The sequence below is a fragment of the Lepidochelys kempii genome, chromosome 1 (genome assembly GCF_965140265.1).
Source record: "Lepidochelys kempii isolate rLepKem1 chromosome 1, rLepKem1.hap2, whole genome shotgun sequence".
Taxonomy (NCBI): domain Eukaryota; kingdom Metazoa; phylum Chordata; order Testudines; family Cheloniidae; genus Lepidochelys; species Lepidochelys kempii.
This window is the reverse complement of record NC_133256.1, coordinates 327,737,405-327,755,150: the sequence shown is the minus strand read 5'-3', so window position 1 is coordinate 327,755,150 and position 17,746 is coordinate 327,737,405. Positions and strand designations below refer to the sequence as shown.

The 17,746-nt window shown below is 43.0% G+C and overlaps 1 protein-coding gene across 10 annotated transcripts in view; it reads right to left on the bottom strand.

Annotated features, from left to right (window-relative positions):
- The window catches only part of PHTF2 (putative homeodomain transcription factor 2), a 187,678-nt gene that overhangs the window by 166,413 nt on the left and 3,519 nt on the right, over positions 1 to 17,746 (bottom strand). The window contains exon 1 of one of the 10 annotated variants that reach the window (XM_073328590.1): positions 5,116 to 5,178. The exons of the other annotated variants lie outside the window; for them this stretch is intronic. The gene's annotated coding sequence lies outside the window, so the exon portion shown is untranslated. Of the gene's footprint in view, positions 1 to 5,115; positions 5,179 to 17,746 lie in introns of those variants that run through there. 10 annotated transcript variants of the gene reach the window in all.

Sequence of the window (17,746 nt, the reverse complement as noted above, 5' to 3'; positions counted from 1 at the left end):
CATTCTGAACTGTGAAGACCAATGCAAAGAATTGATTTAGTTTCTCTGCAATGGCCTTCTCATCCTTGAGTGCTCCTTTAGCATCTCTATCATTCAGTAGCCCCACTGGTTGTTTAGCAGGCTTCTGGCTTCGGACATACTTAAAAAAAAATTTGCTACTATTTTTTGAGTCTCTGGCTAGCTGTTCTTCAAATTTTTTGGCCTTCCTAATTATATTTTTACACTTCATTTGCCAGAGTTTATGCTCCTATTTTCTTCACTAGGATTTAACTTCCATTTTTTAAAGGATGCCCTTTTGCTAATGTATAGCTAATTTTAACATTAAAACTGAAATTTATTAAATATTAAATGTTGATCTCAGGAATTCTAGAGTGCATAAGAGGTTTCCCCTGAAAAATAAGTTAAAGAAGTCTTTGCTCCACTTAACTAATTACATTGTAAATCTAATTTTAAAAATGAAAATTCAGCACAAAATAAAGAACCCTATTTTTAGAAGAGAGATTTTTTTCTATTTTATTGTATAGAGAGTCCCAAAAGTTTAAGCACCGGCTCAAGAATCATTCAAGGGTTGGTGGAATTTGCATAAGTTATGTAATGCATCTATAGTCCTACAAAAAACACTTTCATCTGGATTTTTGTGTATATAATTAAAAGAACAAAATAAATTACATGGTTATATTAACTGTCCTCTTACCTATTCAGTGTCCATAAAATGCAGTGTAACAAAGGACAGATGAACTGAGAATTAAGGGAACCTGTTTTTAACAAAGTGTTTTGAGATAATATCCAAGTTATTTAATTAACTATGAAAATCAAAGGAATGATTAAGACAAATTGTCCATTAAGACAAATTGTTACAAGGGCATTTCATAAATGTTAGATAGTTAAGGTTTAGAAATCAAGAAATTTTGGATAGCTGCATTCTTAAAATTAAGCACTTAACTATTTCAATTTAGTTATTTTTAGCTGTTTGAGACTCTTCCAGACAAACTTGCGATATTTGTAAGCCATCTATTTGTCTAGGGCCTCTAGGCTTTTATGGCAGACAGAGAAGCCACACTTTGGGGCCTCCACACAGGCCCAGGTAGGCTGATGTTTAGCTGGCCACTGGAGTCTGGCCAGTTAAGATAATTGGAACTGTACTTAGATGAATCTAGTGGGCAGGTACCCCATTCACTAGGATCAAAAAAGTTGCAAAAGGGTTGAAATAGCAGTTGCTTAGGTGCTACACTGTAACCCCACAATTTGCTCCCAGGTTGAAAGATTAATTCAATCATCCACAAACATGTTATTCTAGCTTTTTGTGGGGAGAAGTGATTTTTTTTTTCAACCTATGTAAACAGTTTTATACTTTGAAGAGGAGAGAACGGATATGTGACCACCCAAGAACAGTGGGGTCACGTGGAAGAGTCAATCTTTTGGACCCCTCCTGGGGCACTGAGCAAGCAGATTTGCCATTCTTTCTACAAATATGTGCATTTTTCCCCTATAATAGCTATACCCTTAACAGCTACAGGATACAAGGTGGCTGAAAATGTTCAAACCCCATTTGGTACAATTGATCAGTTGTTTTAGTCACAAGGCAAGATACAAAGATTGAGGCTAGGTTGAGATACAAATGCTGAGCTGGTTTGAAAAGATCTTCTAGCAGGACCTGAAGTAATTTGTTCAAGTTCACCTGCACAGTATATGCTTACAGTTACCAAGCCTATGACAGATGGCTCAATACTTCCTACAAATTTATTTATAATTTGTAAACAGTGTAGAAGACATTGTGACAGAAAGCAACTAAGCGACCATAATCCAGATGTATACATTTTCCCCCTCAAGACATGCCCTGACAAACTGCCCCTGAAGTAGAGACACTGAGGAAAAAGGTGGAGATAGGACAGACCAGGTCAGGTCAAAGAGATTGATACAGTCTTTCTACATCGTTATTTTGGCAAGGAAAAATGAGGTGCAAGCTTCTCTAGGGATTTCTTAAACTGTCCTAGATCATTAGGGATATGGCAGCTGTAGCCCATAAATAGCCACACAAGTCATGAAGCACACGGTTCACAGGAGTAAGAAGCCAGCACCTATTAACCCTAGGGCACTGCAGAAGTGCAAGGGGAAAGCTCTGAAACACCTCCAAACAGGTAACTGCTTGTTAGTCACCAAGAGAGGAATCTGTGTAGACAGTCACTTGAAGAGAAAACTAGTTTCCTATCTTACATTAACTGTGGTTCTTTGAAAGGCTGTCCATGTGGGAGTCCTGTAGTGAGATTCTGTACTAGCCCACTTCACCCTTTGTCCTTGGGTGGGTGAGTTGCAAGGACATCTAGGGAACAGGTGCAGCTCCAATGGGCTGTGCTAGCTCAAATAATATGATATTACACACATGGGGTTGGGGCAGCCCACCTGGAGCAGAACAGCCTATGCTGTGGGTTCACCATCTGTCTTTAAATAGTTAAACAGTAAAGCTGTCTGCATCTTTAAACTAGCAAACACAAAAGGTAACTGTTTGGTTGCAGCATTTTAAACAAAGGCCCTGACAGACTGTCTCTCTAGTTCTTCACATCCAGTATGAGTCAAAGATGACACCCAGGTTATGGGCTTGAGTGACAGAAAGAATGGTGGTGTTGTTCACAATGATCAAGAAAGGAGGGGAGGGTTGGAGGTAAGATTAAGAGCTCTGTCTTGGCCATGTTGAGCTGGAGCTGATGGAAATACATCCATGTGGGGGTGTCAGACACAGACCAAGATTGTAATTTAGACAGAACTGGAGTAAAGTTAGATCTGTGAATCATCCACATACAGATGGTGGTTGAATTTGTGTTTGCAGGTGAGATTACCCAGAGATAAGGGGTAGAGGGAGAAGAGAAGGACCAGGGACAGAGTCCTGGGAAACCCCCACAGAAAGCTGAAGGGGGGGACAAGAAGAGGAGGAGGAGGAGCAGGAGGAGGATCCTGTAAAGGACAACTGAAAGAGAAGTTAGAGAAACAGGAAAAGAACCAGAATCTAAGGAAGGTCAAGATTTTAAGAAGGAAAGTATGATTGACTTGTGTCAAAGGCAGCTGACAGGTAAAGGAGGATGAGGACAGTACTGGTTCTAAGAGCTGGCTAAAAAGTTGTCATCAGAGACTTTGGCAAGAGGTCACAAAAACATTCTCTCTGGTTTGAGATTAAGTAGGAACATTAACGTAAACAAATGACTTTCTTTAAAAAATTGTGAGTGGAAACAGGTTTAATGAAAGGTTGTATGCAACCTTAACCATAATTTTTTAATACTGTGAAAGTTATCACTATACATTATATAGGACTTGAAATGTATTAGGAAATTTAGCTAATCCAAATCAATTAAATCACTGAACATTCTTAGATATTTTAAAATATGGCGGTATTGCATGCATTGCCCCAGTGAAAACACCCATGGAAATAACCTGCATTATTTCGCACCTAATTTAGGGTGGCAGTTTGTCATCTTCTCAGTCAATTCTGCACTTAAAAGTTGAGAGTTTTCTACATCTCTATAGAGTCTTTAGGTCTTTGACATGCTACAACATATATTATTTAGCCGTATGCTGTTAGGGTGTGATCTCACTCCTATTACAAACAATGGCAATATTCCCACTGAACTCAGTAGCGCAAGATCAGTTTCTTAAAGCAAAGAGTACAGATTTCTATAGATTTATATTTCTATTTAACTGTGCTTTTTACTCTTTGTATTAAATCATTCCTGTTAGTCCAACTACCCTGGTTTCCATTGCTAGGTAGTCTACAATAAACCAAGCCATCATTAATATCATATTCCATTTTAAACATACACCACATATGGCTGACCTCCAATTCTGCCTTCTCATCAATGTTCAGCCCTGTATGTTTGCTACTGCTACTATGATACTGCAGAATAGAAAGTTGCTCAGATAAAAACTATGAAAAAAAATAATTTTACACTTATTCTTTTCCCAAAATACATTCTATCAGTGTGATTTTTTTAAAAATCCCTAAAATATCAAGTACATCTACTGCAGGGCAAATACGTTAACATACTTTTAATATATGCCTTTCTAGATGTACTAGTTGAGTATTTCCCCACAATTGATAAAATGACCAAAACTGTGCATACAAGTCAGGTATGCTGTACGCCTAATAAATTGTCAAAAACAAAAGCCAGAAACAGTGGTTGTTCCCCTTTCCCCCACCCCCAGTGATGATCTTCTTAGCCACCTGACTGCAGAGCCATAATACCACAAATTTTTAAGTGTGGATCTGTATCAAGAAATTGGTATGACAAAGCTGTGGTATGTTAATGAGTGCATGCAGGAAGCAGAAAACCACTCCTAGATTAAAGTTTTCAGCACATTCTATAAACAGCAATCAACTGAGCTTGTGAAGGAACTTAGGTATCAAGTGACTGAGCTGCTAACAAAAACATGCACTCTCTAAATACTGTGCCTATATTTTAAAAAAGTTCTTGGGGGGGCGGCGGAGAATCTGAGGAATTGCAGAGCAGCAAGCCTTACATCTGTATTGGACAACTGGTTTAAATGATAATTTAAAAAAACAGAATAGTAAAGTATCTGAAAGATCAGTATATGATAGGATGAACCAGCAGTTTCTCCACAGGAAACTTGTATCTCACTAATCTATTAACGCTCTTTGAACACATCAGTGAAGTAACTGATAGAGAAGAAATGGCTGATAAAACTTTCAAAAGGTTTTGGATTAGGTTCCTCACAAGAGACTACTAGAGAAAATAAGCTGGTAGAGTGAGAGGCAGAGTATTGCCATGGGTCAAAAACTAAAAGTAAGAGGTAGGATTATATATGATTGATATTCATCATGACAAAAGGTTAACAGGGTGCCTCAAGATTCTGTACTACATCCAGTGTTTACTATAATTTATTAATGATCTGGAAAAGGAAGCAAGTAGCAAAGCAGCAAAACGTATAGATGACAAAGCTATGCATGTTCATTAGTCAAAACTACAAAGTACTGGGGATCAACTTCAGAGAACTAACCAAACTAAATGAATTGCAATATGAAGGCCAATAGAGTTCAATGCTGATAAATCCAAAGTAATACACACAAGAGGGAAACAAAACTACACATACACCTTACAAGGTTCTTACTTAATTGCTATCAACCTAGGAAAGGAACTCTGGCTTCTTCATAGACAACTCAGTGAAGACTTCTGTTCAATGTGCAGATGCGGTCTAAAAAGCAAAACAAGACATCTAGATGCATAAGGAATGGAACAGAGAATAACTCGTAAAAATATTATAATGCCATTATATTAATCAATGATGCATCCTGTTCTTGAATACTGTGTGCATTACTGGTCACATCACCTCAAAAAGGATATTGCAGAATTAATAGGCATTCAGAGAAGGTCTCCGAGGATGATATGGGACATGGAAAACTCTCCATGAAACTGAAAAAATGGGACTGTTTACTTTAGAAAGACAACAAATAAAAGTATATAAAATATTGAACGCCATAAAGAAAATAAACCAGAATGAGTGGTCAGTGAGTGAAATTCAAAACAGTAGCAAATTCAAAACTGATTAAAAGGAAATCCTTTCACACAATGGATAATTAGACCATGGAACACACAAATACAAAATGGAAAATAACTGGCTAGGCAGTAGGACTGCTGAAAAGGCTTGGGTTGTGGGGAGGGGCAGGGTTAGAAAACCTGACCTGTGAGGAAAGGTTAAAAAAAATGGGCCTGTTTAGTCTTGAGAAAAAGACTGAGGAGAAATCTGGTATTTGAAGACTTATGTTAAGGGCTGCTATAAGAAAGGACAATGATCAATTGTTCTCAATGATCAGGGAGAGTTGAACAAGAAGTAATCAGCTTAATCTACGGGAAGGGAGATTTAGGTTAGATAGTAAGAAAAACTTTCTAACCATAAGGATAATTCAGCGCTAAAAAAGGCTTCCAAGGGAGGTTGTGGAATCACCATCATTAGAGGTTTTCAAGAACAGGTTATTGAAATATCTGTCAGGGATAATCTAAGTATACTTGATCCTGCCTCAGTGCAGAGGGCCACACTAGACCTCCTGAGGTCCCCTCCAGCCCTACATTTCTATCACCACCACCACCAGTCTTTGAGATCAAAAACTAAAGATTCAAAAAGAGATTGGATATTTATATGGATAACAAATTAAATTTTGGAAGGAATATTAAACCTTATTCTTCAAAGTTTAAAGACAATCTCTATTAGAAATCAGGATGAAACCTAATGTGAAGGGCCAGATTATCCCACATCTGCCTGTTAGGGGTTTTTTTTTACTCTATCTGTGAAGCAACTGGTGCTGGCCACTATTCAAAATCCTATACTGGACTAGATGGACTTCAGATCCGTTTCAGTAATGGAATTTCTAGTTCCTTACAACTACTTTCTTGTTCAAAATCTTTCTTTCTATCTGACATAATGAGGCTGCACAGAATTCATAGTTCAATCAATCATTCCACAAACGTGTTGTTATCTACCCTTTTGGGCACATTTCCATTGTCGGTGTCTCAAATGACCCCAATTACAAAGAAAGGTTGGGTACTGCATATCATCTTTGAAGGTAATTGCCAAAAATCCCCTTACAAGTATCTACATGTGATGGGGCGAGGGGGAGGAAAAAAAACCTGTATTAATGCTGACTGACATCCCCCCTTAACATTCAAGCAAAACCTATTGTTGTAGATCCACTGACAATTTAATGGATATCTACATATACATAACAAAGTCTAATTATTATATTTAAAAAACATTTGTCATCCAAATGTTACACAGCAATAAGGCATATGCAACATCCCAACACGTACTACTTTGAACTTTGTTTCCCCACAGATCATTCAATCCAATAAACATTTATTATTGAGGTTTTATTCTTTTAAGTCAAAGATATATACTGTCAAAGTCATCTCTGTTCTCTATCCATAAACTTCATTCTGGACCCCTACAGACCAGAAGAATACTGGAGCAGCACAGTGTACCTATGAGAGAAAGCACCCTCTGTTAAACTTAGACGATCTCCTCTTAACAATGCTTCAGGAAGGTTTCATCCTTTGAAGTTATGTTCAGCTGTCCTCTATGGGGCAGATGTTCACAATAAGAGGAGGTCTTGGTGAATGATAAAAGAATCTCAAAGGACTGTTTTCTTTTAACTGCTACAAGGTTAAAATGAAATCAGTTATGTTCTCAATCTCAGGAGTGAATCTGTACGCCATGCACATGTGCCCTGAGCTTCCCCATCGCAATTCAAGTACTTGTGAATTGCAGTATTCTCACTCAGATGGGAACACCAGAGATAAGCACAAGAATCCATGTTCTTTTAAATTTCAGAAATTTACAGAAGAACAGAGGATGATGCTAAAAACATGTTGGTGCTTAAAATTAGGTTTGGCACAATGATTTTTATTTTCTATAATTTTGACAAAACTTATTTTTCTCAGATTTTTTGAAGATTTACAATTGCAGGAAATTATTAAAGGGGTCAAACAACTGTTTCATGACACTAGACGTTGAGATTAAAGACATTAAAACTTTTGATTATTCACCTGCAATAATGTTATTTGAGATGTGCTGTGCACAGATACACATCTAAAGTGGAGTGTGCACACCCAGGGAACTCACGTAGGAGACTCTTGCCAGCCGTACCACTAGGCAGGGCACACACTTCATCTCTCTTTGTGTGCCCAGATGAGGGCATAAGTGGAGAACATATCTGCTGCCTCCCTCTGTGTCCCATCTCGCCACTTCTGAAATATTGTCTGAAATAGTGTGGAAGGTGGGAGGGTTGTGGAATGTATATGTACACAACATATCTCAAAGAACAGTTACTGCAAGAGAGAAACTTTCTCTGAGTGGATTGTAAATCTTACATTCCACTTTAGATGACTCTGTAGCAGTTCCCAAACAGGTGGTAGAACTTCAGATCTGAAGCACCAATTTGCTGAAACTGGCATTGTCTCAAGAGGTCTGAGTGATAACAAAACATCTTGAAAACGTATGCACAGAAGACCACATTGCTGCTTTACAAATGTCCATAAAAGGGTGGTTACTCAGAAAGGTTGAAGAAGCAGACTGAGCCATTATTCTCGGTGGAGGAGTGACTTTCACAAGTTCAAAACAAAAGTTTGATAAAGTAAGAGAGAGTTGAGATATGCTGAGCTGCTACTGATTCGCCTTTAATTTATCAAGCATAACATGCAACTAGCCCGGTAGAGGCTTTGAACAACTTAGTACAGTTGATACAGAATGCCAAAGCACAATACACACGTAAGGTGTTAAGTTTTCCCTCTGCTTTAGAGGAGTATGGTTTTGGAAAGAAGGCTGGAAGCTGAAAAAGAGGAGTTCATGTGGAAAGCTCACACCACCTTTGGTATGAATTTAGGATGTGGACTGAGAGAAAGGTTGTCCTTATAAAAGGTCATATAGGAAGGGTCAATTAGTAGAGCCTGGAGCTCTGAAACTCTTCTGGCAGAAGCAACTGCTACCAGAAACTCAGTTTTCATAGATAGCTGAGACAAAGGCGTAGTCTCCAGGGGTTCTAAAAGAGACACCATTAATCTGGACAGGACAGGACAAGATCCCACACTAGTACTAGATGAGAGAGACTAAGTCTTTCAGAAAACTGAACACCAGAGGGTGAGGAAAAAAAAACAGAAACACCCTCTATCAGTGGGAAAGCCACAGATACGGACCCTAGATGAACCCTTAGAGAGCTAATCAAAAGGCCAAATGATTCCACATGCAATAAGTAAATCTAGTATATGGCTAATGTCCATGCAGTAGCACATTAGTCTTATATTAGACTAGATGAGATGGCTCCCAAGGAGAAAAATCTTTTCCACTTTGCAGCATAGGTGGCCCTAGTGGAATCTTTCCTGAAGATCTGTAGAGCAAAGTTTCTCATGATCATTTAGCCAAACATCATCCAGGCAGTAAGAACCTGAAGGAGAGACCGAAGGTTTGGGTGCAGTGACTGACACTGGTTCTGAAATAGGAGATCCTTGATGAGAGGTAACATTAACGGAGGGCTGATGGAGACTCGATGCAGCATAGTCTTGGCCAAGATGAAGCTATTAAAATCAATGTTGCTTTATCTTGTCTTAGCTTCCTGATTACCCTGGGGTTGAGAGAATGTATATAAGTAGCCAACCAGACCATGGGAGAAAATGGGGACTGTGACTGAACCAGCCTGTGGACTTGCCCATGAGCAAAACTTCTTGCATTTGTTGTTGAGATCTATCATGGTCAATTAATGGGGTTCCCCACTACTGAAAGATCAGAAGGAGTATGTCCTTTTCCGATGGACCACTCATGATGGTCCACATGACTCCCTCAGCAGGTTTTAACAATGGTGTTTTTCTCTCCCAGGAGATGGAAGGCTTTTAAACAGACACGCAATTCCTAATCCATATGTTCCAACGATGGAGAGCTTCCTGACATAACCAATTGGATCTCACACACGTGGCACTACCCAATTCCTGAGAGTGGGCATAAACATCTCACTTGGTCAGCGAATCACCTGCAGCTCCAACATGCTTGTGTAAAGCGAGACTTCTTAGCATTACCAATGAACTTATGCCTTCAGTGCACTAAAATGGACACCCCAATCTGTCCTGGACATGTGTTAAAAATGTCTGTCAGTTCTGGGTCTAGAAAAGGAACCCCCACTGAAATAGCATAACCACCAGGTCTTGGGATCTAAGCACTTGTGAATGTACGCAAAAGAACATTCTTCAAGGGACAGGCAGACAAAAGGACAGTGTGCTGCCTTCCTGGACCCAAGATACAAGACCTCACTCTAAGATTGGAAGAGCTTCTAAAGTTGACAGGCAAGGATCCATTGGTGATGGTTCATATCAGCACTACAGATATATTTCATTGCGGGGTATCTTACAGATAATAGATGACTTCAGGGAACTTGGAAACATATGAAAGAGGAATGTCCAATCATCTTCTCTGATATTCTTCCTTTCCCACAAGACTGTCAGCCAGATGGGTGGGGAGGTGGACAGGCTCCCACTCCTGACCCCAACCTATATGTCTGTATGGAGTTTCCTGGGGCCAGGCCCCTCGGACCTCCAGTGGGAGCAGAAGGTGATGGTCAATGGGGAGACATTCCTGGGGTGGCGAGATCCTGGGACAGAGAGAACTGTTGTCAGGCCCTGGGTGGTGCAGCCTCAGATGCTGAGGGGCTGTGTGAGCTGGGTGAGGGTCCCAGGGATGAAGCCCTCACCCTGCCTATGTCTCCCGTTCAGACCCAGGAGGGGTTGGGCTGGCTGGCCGTTGGGGTGCTCCAGGATACCAGCTGCGAGACCCTGTTGCGGTGTGACTGTGTCTCTTCGGGACAAGATCCAGGCCCTGCTCCAGTAACTGCCAAGGGTTTGAATTTGAATCCAGGGAACCAATCGGTGGAGAGAGAAATGGTCAGTGAAAAGGCAGATGACCTGGCTGGAAGGGGGGAGGAACTGCTCGGCTTATGCTACCTGCCTGCCACAAGACCCCTGGGGCTCCCCGCCCCCCTTGCGCATTGGAAAGGGGGCTCAGGCTGGCTCTGATGCAGTGAGGAAAGCAGGGAGCTCGCTGCCTACCCCCACTAGGACAGCAAGGGCAGCGCTGAGCCCAGTGGGAGCTGAGACCCCAGCTGAGTGGGGGGAGACACAGGCAGGGCAGGTGATCTGCTGGGAGTGGCAAGGTGCTTGGTAAGGAAAGTCTGGATGAGCCTAGGCAGCCTTGTGAACTGATGGCTGTGTCTAGTCAGCAGTGTGGGAAGGCGAGGAAAGTGGAAGATGAGTGTCCCTGTACCTTACCTATTACCTGGGTGGAGAATTGTGACAGTGAAGGAAATGTGCCTGTCTGTCAGGGGTATTGACTTGCCTATGGAGGGAGCTATCCTGATCTCCAAGCAGTTGCCTGTGACCAGCCTTGTGTGCTGGGACAAGGGGAATGAGATCCCAAGCTGTGTGTCTGGTAAAGGAGAAAATGTGTCCAGCTCTTCTTTGTCTGTGGAGCAGAAAGAAGGGGCCTTTCAGCCTGTGATGGTTGAGGGTAGTGCAGTTGTCTCAGAGCTGGTTCTGGATTCAGCTAAAGCCCAGAAAGGGAATGGCCCTAAGTTTGTGTCTGCTCGGGAGAATGGCACTGTAACTAGGTCGCATCCCATTAGGGTCTATGTAAAACCCCAGAGACCAGACAATTCTGGTGCTTGTATCATAGGAAGACAGAAGGCAGGAGATTCTGGAAATGAACTGCTGGCTAAATAAGTGGAGGAGGATTTTGGTTTGATGGAACATTGGTCCTCCTTCTGTAGGGAAAGAGCTGTATAATTTGGATGGCCTCCACCTCAGTAGAAGGGGAAACAAGCTCCTCAGGGACAGGCCTGCCTGAGTAGTCAGGAGGACATTAAACTAATAGCAAAAAGGAGAAGGTAAAAAAATTCAGAGAACAGCCTAGAGCCCTCAAATGGCAGATTTTCAATTGAGTTTTGCAGCTCTTTTGGAATTCCTGATGCCTGGAGCGAGGAGGAACACCTTACATCAATTCCAAAGGCCATGAATCATGCAGCCATATCCACTGAATCAGTTGCTGCCTGGAGCAAAATCCTTGCACAAAGTGTCCTTCAGAGACTTCAGACATACACTGCTCTCTCTAGTCGTCTGGCAGTTTGTCCACAAATTTAGCAATTGCAGAGAAATTAAAATTATACTTGGGCAAGACAGCTTGATAATTTGCCACCTTCTTTTGATGTGGAATAAGCCTTTCTGCCACAGAGGCTGAGTCTCTCATACTCCTTCTCTTTAGGACGAATTTAGGGTGTGACGGGCACAAGCGTTCAATTGCGGCTGTGATCACTGAACTGGGATTGGGATGAGTGAAGAAGTAATCAAAGTCCTTCTGGGGGACTTGATGTCTATCCACTCCCTTGGCAGTCAGTGGAATGGATTAGGGTCTTCCAGAGTTTGTTAGCTCCACAAAAGCCTCATTAATTGGAAGGGCACCCCTTCTCAGAGCTGGGTTCTGTAAAATGTAAAGGATGGTTTGCCGATTCTCTGTTGAGTTGAGTTATCTGAATTCCCAGAGAATTGGCCACTTGTCTCATCAAATCCTGAAACAGCTTGTAATTCTCTGGGGGAGGACAGAGACACTCAGGCATGAATATATCGTCCACAGACAGTGACAAGATATGGAGGGACATCTGTGTGTTCCTCCATTATTTCTCCTCTCTCAATAAAGGTCCAACCTGGATAGCGGAAGGACTGGTTAAGCAACTCGTTCAGGGGCTTCTCAAAGTTGAGAAGGAACTCTCTTTTCAGCATGGGACACTGACAAACATCCAAATTCTCTTTGACCAGCCATGACCAGTAAAGCCTGGGTCACCCATAGAAAAGGGCACCATACAGTGGCTTCCTTATAAGACCACTATTTCCTAGGTACCAAGTCACTGTCGTGATGCCAGACTGCTGATGCAGATGTGTGTGGAGGGCACACTTGGCCCATTGAGGTTGAAGGAGGTATCAGTAAAGGAGACCCCCTATAATCAATAGATTGTACTGGATAAGGTGGTCAAAATGCCAAGGATACAATCAGTGCCAACTGTACCAGAGGAGCTCCTGGTGCTGACAATCAGCTTAAGAGAATGGAGAGACAGCATCAAAGGTTCTGACAGTGCCAGCCATGTTAGCACAGTAGACTGCTTCAGCAGCGTTAGCCTCACGGATTAGTACTAATTGCATTGACGGTACAGACCATGTTGATTGTATGGAAATTTTCGGTTGCAGTGCCTGGTTGGGCCACGCACGTGCAGTAACTGCCTTGAGGCGCTGTTGGAATCTCGTTCGGCGCACACACAACCAGATCCCCTCAGTTCCTTCCCTACTGTAGAGTCCTAGTTTCGAACACCAAAGCAGAGGGGAGGAGAGTGAGTAGTGGAGCACCCACAGGGGGACATATCTCGAAGAACCTCAGCCACTGCACAAGGTAAGTGGCCCTCTCTTCTTCTTTGTGTGCTGTCCCAGGGCGGGGGCAGCGCTCCACTTCAGGTGAATGTAGAGCAGTACCCCTTATGGTTGAGGGGACTTTGGAGTTATGTGCATAGTAGAAGTGGAAAGGACCATAAGGCCTAGTATGGCATCTGCCCTGGAGTCCTGTGTAATGGCATAGTGATTGACAAAAGTATGTTCTGATGCCCTGTGGTGGCGCTACAAATTTCCAAAATGGGTACATTGTGCAGAAATGCCACAGATGTTGCCATAGCCTGAGCAGAATGGGATCTGATCCCTGCTGGGGGGGGGGGGGTTCTATCTTATGTGTGTGGTAGCATAAGCTAATGCAGTTAGATATTCACTTAGAAAGCAGCTGTTTGGCTATCTGGATCATTCAGTAGTCAAGACAAACAGCCTTATGGATTTACGGAAAGGTTTCATTCTGGCTAGGTAGAAGGCTATAGCCCTTCGGACATCCAAGGTGTGCAGTGCTGCTTCCTGTGAGATTTTGTGCAGTTTAGGGTAAAATGTAGGGAGATTAATAGGTTGGTGATGTGGAAGGTTGACATCACTTTGGGGAGGAATTTCGGATAAGGTCGCAGCATGACCTTGTCCTTGAAAAAGGTTGTGTAGGGTGGATTGGCCATTAGTGCGCTAATCTCTCCAACCCTTCTAGCAGATGTGATAACCACCTGGAATGTTACCTTCATAGACATGTGTAGTAATGAGCAGGTAGCCAGTGACTTGAAGAGGGGTCTCATTAGTCCCTTGAGCACTAAGTTCAGATCCTATGTGGGTGAGTGTACTTCAGGGTAAAGATTCTGGAGGCCAGCCAGAAAGCATTTTGTAGTCAGATGTGTAAATGTCAAGAATCCATCAATCTTGTCGTGGAAGGTGTTAATCGCCATGAGGTGTACCTTGATAGAGCTTAAGGGCAGTCCTGAGTTCTTGTTCTTCAGCTCTAAAAAGGTACTCTAGCATCACTGGTAGTGGCATGGTGCAGCGAGTGAGCTGTTTGGTAAGACTCCATATAGAAAAACATTTCCATTGTTGTGGGTAAGTACTGTGTGTGGATTCACATCTGCTGTTTGACACTAATCAAACACATGTTGAACAGGTTAACTTATGCAAATGGAACCATGGGAAAAAAATGCTTTCAGATGGAGTATCTGGTCATGGCTTATGACAGGAGGTCTGGTCTCATCGGAAGAGTCTGCAGAGAACAAACTGACATACGCAGCAGGTAAGGGTACCAGCTCTGTCTGGCCCCACGATGGGGCAATCATAATGATCTTGGCCTTGTCATCCTGTATCTTGCGTAGGACTGTGTATCAGAGGGATTGGCAAGAATGCACACAAGTGTCTTGTCCCACTGAATTAGGAAAGCATCTCCTAGCAATCAGGGACTGAGTCCTGCCCTGGAACATAACAGAGGTCATTTGTGGTTCTGTGCTGTGGCAAATAAATTGATGGATGGAAACCCCCATTGATGGAATATCTGTTGTAAGACTGTAGGATTCAACTCCCATTCGTACTCCTGTGAGAGCCTTCTGCTTAGTGTGTCAACGGTGGTGTTTTGGAATCCTGGATGGTGGGAAGCTGAAATATCGATGTTGTGTTGGATACACCAGTCTCATAACTTCAGTGCATAGAGAGTGAGATCAGGCTCCCCTTGTCTGTTGACGTAGAACGTGCATGCGACATTGTCAGTTATCACACGAATTGATTAGTTCCTTATGAGTGGTACAAAGTGGAGACATGTGTTCCTTACTGCTTTGAGTTTTAGCAGGTTTATGTGAAGGCATCTCCCTGATGGAGACCACCTGCCTTGTACTGTGAGGTGGTCCAGGTGTGCCCCCCTGCCACGCAGGGAAGCATCTGCTGTGATCATGATTGAAGATGCTCTGTGGTGAAAAGGGATGCCTACACAGAGGTTTCCAGGGCTTGTCCACTACTGTAGAGATGTTAGAACATCAAAAGGTAGTGTTACCATCATACTCAGGCTGTGTTTGTATACTGAACTCAGCCAGCCCTGGAGACACTGCATGTGTAACCTGGCATGTTTTACCACAAATGTGGTGGTGGCCACGTGTCCCAGTAGTTGTAGACAGGTCCTTGCCTCAGTTCGCGGGCAGATGGAGACAGTGTCTCTGAGATGTTTGATGGCCAGGAATCTGGCATGAAGTAGACACACTTGTGTCTCATTGTGAATTGGAGGAATAGTCTGTGAGATGGATGTATTGTAATGTGGAAATATGCATCTTGTAGGTCGAGGGCTAAAAACTAGTCCTCCTGTTCCAGCGCTGGGATTATTATGCCTAAAATGACCATCTTGAATTTTTGGAATCATACAAATTTGTTGAGTTTTCGTAGGTCTAGTGTTGGGCACCATCCACCACTTTTCTTCTGGGTCAGAAAATAGTACAAACACCCTTCCTTCTGTATTGTGTTGATACTGGTTCCACGGCAACTAGCTGTCATAGACTATCTACTTCCAATCTTAAGAGGTGCTCATGAGAAGGGTGCCTGAAGAGGGTTGGGGAGGAGGGTAAGGTAGGGGGACAAGAAGTAAAAGGGATAGAATAGCCTGACTGTATTATTTCTGAGACCCAGCGGTCTTGGGTTATGCGCTCCCATGCCTGGCAGTGGTGACCAAATGGGAAGGTAAGGGCTGGTGTCAAGGGGAGGTCATTCAGACCCTTGATCAGACCTTCAAAACTGTGGTTTGTTCCCTGAAGGTTGAGACACCGCTGGTTGTGGTTGTGTCTGCCAGCGTCAAGGTGGTCTATTTCTGTACCTGCCCTCCTCAGATGGTCTGGATTGAGAGCAGGTATATTGAGTATCCCTGGTTCGCTGGTAGAGTTAGTACCGCTTCTTTTTAGGGGGCAGTGTATAGATGCCGAGCATACGAAGAGTCACGAGAAAGTCTTTCATGGTGTGAAGAACTTCAGTTTTTTCTGAAAAAAGTTTTTCCTTATTGAAAGGCAAGTCCTCTACCTTTACTTGTAGCTCTTTCAGTATGCCAGATGACAGTAGCCAGGAGGCTCTGCGCATCACTGTAGCTGTGGCCGTGGTACAGACCACATTACTGGCGACATCCAGGGAGGCCTGTAGGGCCATGCTTGTGACCAGTTGTACCTCAATAAGCACGGATTTGAATTGTGCTCTGTCTTCAGGGATCTCCGCAGTAAACTCGAAGAGTTTTCCATAATTGTCTAAATCATATTTAGCCACAAGGGCACTGTAGTTGGTAATGTCGGGGAGGTGTAGACCTTGCGGCCCAAAAGGTCCAGTTGCTTATGGTCTTTGTCCTGTGATGTAGATCAGTGTTGAATTTGTTTGGTCCTGTGGTTAGCAGCTTCAACCACTAAAGAACTTGGTTGTGGATGGACAAACATTCCTTTGGCTGGCACATAATATTTTTGGTCCACCCTTTTGCATGTTGGGGGGAAGGGGCGATGGCTGGGGTCTGCCACACCGTTTCTGCTGGGTTTAGAATAGCATCATTTATGAATAGGGCTATTTTTGAGGAAGAAGATGGTTGCAAGATTAACAGTTTATGTTGATTTTCTTGGACTTCAAGTGGGAGGTCCTGGCTAATCACTATGCGTTTGAATAACTCCTGGAATTGTTTAAAGTCATCAGCCAGGATGGGTGGAGATGGCACGATGGCTTCATCAAGGGAAGAAAAAGAATTATGTTCAAGGGATACTTTCTTAGGAACGGGTTCTTCCTCTGGTTCCTCGGATATCTCCTTTGTGGTTGGTTTAGACCTAGTTGGAGAGCACAAAGGAGAAGGTTTCGGGGTGTCCCTCTCCGATTCAGGTTGAAGTGATTTTTCCATTAGGATCATTTTTTGAGGTGGAGATCCCAGTCGCTCTCACCTTCAGGTTGCTACAGCAGACACACTCGAATGGTATGTGCGTCTCTGTGAGGCATCTCACACAGAGAGAGTGCCCATCAGAGCACAGCATAGCTTCTTCGCAAGAGCTGCATTTTTTTACACCAGGGGAGCCTGGCATGATCAAAGTAAAGTCCCAGGTGGACCAAGAACTTTGAGTTTTGTGCTCCACAGGAAGCAGGGAACAGGGGAACACAGAAAAAACTAAGTAAATTTTTTTTTATATAACACTAACTACTTATCTAAGGAAAGTTAAATTGAAGCGAACAATTAACTATTTTGCCATCTCTAGGGGTAGAAGCTGACGCACTATCCCGAGCTCAGTCTTCAGTCGAGGACGGTTGAGAAGGAACGGTAGGGGGTCAAGCAGTGTGCACACTGAACGAGACTCCAACGACACCGCAAGACACCTATTGCACATGCATGGCCTCACCAGGCACTGCTACCAAAAATCTCCAATTAACAGCGCCGGGACGCACCATCACCTGAAGTGGAGCACCCACCAGGACACACATTTTGAAGAACCTCAGTTAATGCACAAGGTAAGTAACCCTCTCTTGCACTGATGGTGCAGACCATATTGATGTTGCTGGTTGTTACAGCAGTGCTGAGCAACATGACTGCACGGAGGTGCTAAGTGTTCTGATTGCACAGAACAAACAATAACGCTGTTAGCTTTGGATGTACTGACATAGCCAATAGTCTTGAAGAGTCCAGTAGAGGGAGACATCAAATCTCTTCCAAGACAGACATGAGAGGTGGGGACTGTAGTGAAAGAGCTTGGTACTTCAATAATGCCAAAATAGGGCCTTTTTCATCACTTCAGATTGAGACAGGTGAAGACACCAGACTTCACGGTACCAGAGTCAAC